We start from the raw sequence: 6,000 nt of genomic DNA, 5'->3' as shown, positions 1-6,000 counted from the left end.
TCTATCTATCTATCTATCTATCTATCTATCTATCTATCTATCTATCTATCTATCTATCTATCTGTCTGTCTGTCTGGATGGCTGTCTGTCTCTGTCTATCTATTTATTCATTCATTTATTAATGCCAATTTACCTAAAATCAATTTCCTTAGGTATCAAGTGACCTACCTAATGACACATTTACCTATAGAGTTCACAAGGAAAGTGTGTCCATGTGGGTACAGAGAGAAGGCAGTCTTTTCTACGTCCTGTGGTTGTATCATACCCCTGTCATAAACTCCCACCCAATGAAGATTCTCTGGATGTGGGTAGAGGAGTTACCAGGTAATTTCAATGGAGAAGGAAGTCTGCCAGGCAGATTTAATTCAGTCCAATTTAATAAATATTCATTAAGCAGCTATTATGTGTAAGACCCTGTGCTAGGTACTGGTTGTACAAGTATGGAAAATGATAAACTACTATAAGTAACAATGATAACTAACATTTATATAGGGATTTAAGCTTTGCAAAGCACTTCACAAATATTTTCTCATTTTGTTCTGACTACAACATTAGGATGTGGGTGCTACATTGTTATTTCCACTTCATAGATAAGGACACTGACTAAGACAGAAATTAAATGCCCAGGTTACACAGCTAGTGTCTGAGACCTGGTGTGAACTCAGGCCTTACTAACTATAAGTCTGGTACTCTGTCCTCTTAGTCACCTAACTGCTTTCCATGCACATGGCTGGGAAGAAATAGGTTGTAGGACATTTCTAACAAGGAGGATAATGAATGGGAATAGAGACTGAAGTGGTGATTTCATTGGTATAGGAAACTGATGGATGAAGACGCTCTCTCTACCAAGAGAGATCAACCATTGACTAAGGATGTTATTATCTAGCAGAGGGGAAAAGAAACACTTGGAAATACAAATGCAAGATAATAAATACAACAGAGAGGTATAGGCAAAGAGAGAGGAGAAATCTGAACAATTTTTTAACCTATAATAAGCCCAAATTAACCTCTTTGATTGGGGAGATCAATATAAGAAAGAATCCTATGACTGCTACAGCTGTTTAGCAATAGAACAGAAAACCTCAAAGGATAGTGAGCTCCTCTCATCTCTGAGGTATTAAAACAAAGGCTAGATGACCACCTATTGGGGGCACTGTGGGTTGTAAGGTACATCAAGTGGCAGAGAATCAAAGGGGTTGAATTAAATATCTTAGGTCCTTTCCATTTGTAATAGTTTATGAATTTAATAGCACTTTGAGTCTTTTGTTTAATTTTTTTTTTGTTTTTAACTAAAATAATTATTCCACAGTATTGTCTTGTGGTTTTCACTAACATAACACATAGATGCTATCCAAAGCAGAGTTTCAGAATCTTCAGCCCTTAGGTCTGTACTCTAGGTGGGCAGCAAAACCACAGTGCATTACATCATTTGTAGTGAGGGTTGAATTTGTTAAATTTGAGCATAAAAAAAATCGGGGTAAAAGAAACATAATCATGGTCAGAAAATAGGGGACAACCAGATGAGGCATAGTCACCTTACACCATTAAATATCTCATCAGCAGGGAATCTTGGAAATTAGGGTAAAGGAAACTAGGCCTATGTTTTTAGCATGGCAGAATTTACTCAGTGGAGGATTTGAGACCTCCACCAGCTTTAATTTTGTAGCACAGTGGAATCAGAGGACCCATGTTGAAATCTGGACTCCACCACTAACTCCCTATATAACCTTGGGCCTTCACCTTTCTGAGGATACAGTCCCTTCTTTCCTCTAAAATTATGATCCTATGGACTCCATTTATCCATATTAGAACCAGGAACTCTTGCTGTCTATGATGCTTACAAAGACTTCTGCAGTCTTTTGTAACAATTCTCAGGGTCAGTACTGGTGTGGTAGACAGACTGTTGGACTCAGAGCCAGGAAGGCATAACTTCTAATTCTGACTCTGGCACTTACTAGCTTACTATAACAGATAAAACCAGTTAATTTCTCTAGCCTCAGTTTCCTCATCTCTTAAATGGGGGTGTTAGTAGAACCTATATCATAGTGTTGTTAAGAAACTCAAAGTAGATCATGTCTGTAAAGTGACATTTAAACTGGAAAGCATTACTTAAATATCAACTATCATGATTATGGAGAATCGTATGAATAAACTCCAATGAAACCAGTTTTAATAGTTGTGCCCTTGTTTTGCTGTGCCTCTGGTAATCTGTCTGTCATGAACAGGAAAGTGCTAGTTTCTTTTTTTTTAACCCATCAATTAGATAATGAAAATGGGTTAGTGATGGGAGGGGAAGAAATAACTGTGCAGGTGGAAGGAAAGGCACCATCATTTTCAGTACTCAAGAAGAGTTTCTAGGGAAGCAGATGTTGTTTGGAGCCATGGGGTTGAGAGCAATCAGGCAGCCAATGCTGCTCACGTAAAAACAGAGCATGTAATCATAGCCATTCGTGAATCTGTGATAAACATTCCCAATACACCTGAGCACAGTGTATCTTCCAGCTGTAGCTCAAGCTGGTCAAGCTGTTGTGGCGCAACTCCTTGGGGTGTCCAATATAAAATGAACAATAAGACGACTGTATCTGAAAACAACCAGATGGGCCCATTGTCCTCGTCACTTTTCTTTTTTTGAGGTGGGAAAGAAAGGCGATTGGTGTTAAGTGACTTGCCCAGGGTCATACAACTAGTAGGTATGTCCAGTGTCTGAGGCTGGATTTGAACTTAGGTCCTCCTAATTCCAGGGCTGGTGCTCCTGTCCTAGTCACTTTCATGGTATACAGCTTCTGGAAGAGTTCTGTAGAGACAGAAAAAAGTTCGTTTTATCCTTTCCAGACCTGAATATTATAGAACTACCTGCAGATTTAGGGATGCTGAGAGCCCTGGTTTATAGTGGCACCTTTAAGATTACTCCAGACTACTTCTGGGGGCCAAGGTAGTAGAGTAAGCAGTAAATTGTCATAATTCTTCCATATCCACCTCCAGACAACCATAAAATAGTGCCCCCAAAATAAATCCTGGGACAGAAGAATCAGAAAAAAAGACCAGATGAAGCAGTCTTTTAGCCCAAGAAAGTTGGAAGATCAGAAAGAAAGGTCTGTCTCACTCAGGCAAAAGATGAACACAGACCAGGGCAGGAACCAAGCCTAGCAAGCCAGCAGTGAGCCCTACCTCCACAAAACAGCAGGAGATCCTGAGCCTCAGTGCTGTGGAGTAGGCAAGCACCAACATTAGGACTCCCCAAAGTGCTCAACATAGCCAGGGGAACAGACAGACTCCAGCTCTGAGAACCACCACATGATACAGCATATCCTAGCTTCAGTGTAGCCCCAGGGAAATTCAGAGACACTCCACTGACCTCAGCACACACTGGACACCAGCTCTAGGACACTGGATCAGTACCAGCTAAGCTGCCAGACCTCTACAGCCTCCAGCAGTGCCAGCCACCCCCCATCCCACCTCCTCATCACAGCATCAAACAAGAGGATCTTCATGGGCCTCAGGTCAAGATCAATGTAGCACCAGGTAAACATCCAGGACCTGCAGCCTCTGGTGCAAGAAACCTGAGACAGTGCATCTTACACCGTGGGAGCAGAGCTCAAATTTAAAAAGAAAGAAAAAGGTAAAAAAAAAAGATGAACGAAAAATAATAAAAAAGAATCTGACCATAGAATGTTATTTTGGTGACAAGGAAGACCGAGACAAAAACTTAGAAGAGAACAACAATGTCAAAACTATGGGCAAAACCCCAAACAAAAATGGGACATAGTATCAAGCCCAGAAAGAAATCATGGAAGAGCTCAAAAGGGAACTTGAAATTCATTTAAGAGAGCTAGAAGAAAAAAATGGAAAAAAATGAGAGTGATACAAGAGAATTATGAAAAAAAAGAAAGGTCAACAGCATGGAAAAATAAAACAATTGCTTAAAAAATAGAACTGGCCAAATGGAAAAGGAGATACAAAAATCCACTGAAGAAAACAACTCCTTAAAAAGTACAATTGACCAAATAGAAAAGAAAGTATAAAAGCTAGCAGAGGAAACCAATTCCTTAAAAGTTAGAATTGGGCAAGTGGAATCATGACTCTGTTAGACTCTATGAAGCTCATCAAAGAAATTCAAAGAAATGAAGAAAATAGAAGAAAATTTAAAATACCTCATGGTAAAAACAATTGACCTGAAAAATGGGTCTCTGAGACACAATGTCAGAAAAATTGGACTCCCTGAAAGCCATAATCAAAAGGAGGACTCGGACAGCATCTTTCAAGAAATTATTAATAAATTATAATGTTTGAGGACAAAATAGGCATTGAAAGAATCCACCAATCACCTCAGGAAAGAGACCCCAAAACAAAAATTCCAAGGAACATTATAGCCACATTTCATACCTATCAGGTCAAGGAAAAAATACTGCAAGTGGCCAGAAGGAAGCGCATTGCTGAATTTGCCTTTGAATATGCCAGGAACAATCACTGCAGCAAAGTGACTGCTGTGCACAAAGCAAATATCATGCAAATGTCAGATGGGCTTTTTCTTCAAAAGTGCAGGGAAGTTGCAGAAAACTGTAAAGATATTAAATTTAATGAGATGTACCTCGATACAGTATGTTTGAATATGGTACAAGATCCATCCCAGTTTGATGTTCTTGTGATGCCCAACTTGTATGGGGACATCCTTAGTGATTTATGTGCTGGCCTGATAGGGGGTCTTGGTGTCACACCAAGTAGAAACATTGGCGCTAATGGAATAGCAATCTTTGAATCGGTTCATGGAACAGCCGCAGACATTGCTGGGAAGGATATGGCCAATCCCACAGTGCTGCTTCTGAGTGCTGTGATGATGCTTTGACACATGGGGATGCATGACTATGCAGCAAAGATTGAGACCGCCTGCTTTGCAACAATTAAAGATGGAAAGAGCTTGATAAAAGATTTGGGAGGAAATGCCAAGAGCTCAGACTCCACGAATGAGATCTGCTGCCGGGTAAAAAGACCTAGATTAAAGAAGGCTTCTCCCATTAGGCACATTGCAGCAGTCACTCCTAAAACAGAGAAAAACCTGTTGTAGACTATCTACCATCCATATACTATACGTTGGGCTTGCATATTTCTTGACAGAGCAAACATTCTAAATCAGGCCTTTTCTTAATACATTCTGTGCCCAGGGATGCAAGTGACCCTCTGGTGCCTGCTTCCAGTGGACTTTTTTCAATACATTGTTTTATTTATTGAATGTCTCTCTCTCTGGTGAAGACGTTTTATATATTGTAAAGATGTATTCCTGTCCTGTTGTTTTCCATTGTTAACCACTGTACACTTCAGTTAGAACAGCTTTTTTCCTCAACTTGCTGTAAATATTCATGATACTGAACTAACAGAGAAACAGCTAACTTTTTAAAGAAAACCCCTATTTTCTTTGGATCATGTAAAGTATAATGGGAAAAAGACAGGATTCTAACATAGCACAAGATGACATTCTTATAAAAATAAGCGGGTATAAGAGGAATTTCCTGGGAGAGTTACATCAAAGAGGGTACAAATGATACATTTCAAATTTGTGAAGTGGGCTAAGAAATAAAGAGATTTGCTCTTTAAAAGATTTATTGTATGCATGAATAAAGATTGCAAACCCCCCCAAAAATATAAAGGCCTTATTTCTTAAATATATAGAGACCTGATTTTATAAGAATACAAGCTATTCCCCAGTTGATAAATGGTCAAAGTATATGAATAGGCAGTTTTCAGATGAAGAAATGATAAATTTTGGAGAGGATGTGGGAAAATTTGATCACTAATGAGCTGTTGGTGGAGTTGTGAACTGATCCAATCATTCTGGAGAACAATTTGGATCTATGTCCAAAGGGTAACTAAATTGTGCATACCCTTTGATCCAGCAATACTACTATTAGATCTGTATTCCAAAGAGATCACAAAAAGGGAAAAGGACCTACATGTGCAAAAAATATGTATAACAGTCCTTTTTGTAGTAGATTGTAGAACATTTCT

The 6,000-nt window shown here is 39.1% G+C and overlaps 1 long non-coding RNA gene and 1 pseudogene across 1 annotated transcript in view; both read left to right on the top strand.

The window, feature by feature from the left end:
* LOC138143252 (uncharacterized) overlaps window positions 1-6,000 on the top strand; it is a 337,288-nt gene that overhangs the window by 286,556 nt on the left and 44,732 nt on the right. The window lies entirely within an intron of this gene.
* Window positions 4,283-5,254, top strand: LOC138143907 (isocitrate dehydrogenase [NAD] subunit alpha, mitochondrial pseudogene; annotated as a pseudogene).

The sequence above is a fragment of the Petaurus breviceps genome, unplaced genomic scaffold, assembly GCF_028583685.1.
Source record: "Petaurus breviceps papuanus isolate PSGF00001 unplaced genomic scaffold, PetGlider_PUasm1.0 138, whole genome shotgun sequence".
Classification (NCBI taxonomy): Eukaryota; Metazoa; Chordata; class Mammalia; order Diprotodontia; family Petauridae; genus Petaurus; species Petaurus breviceps.
The sequence above is the reverse complement of the archived record's forward strand: the minus strand, read 5'-3'. Positions and strand labels throughout refer to the sequence as shown.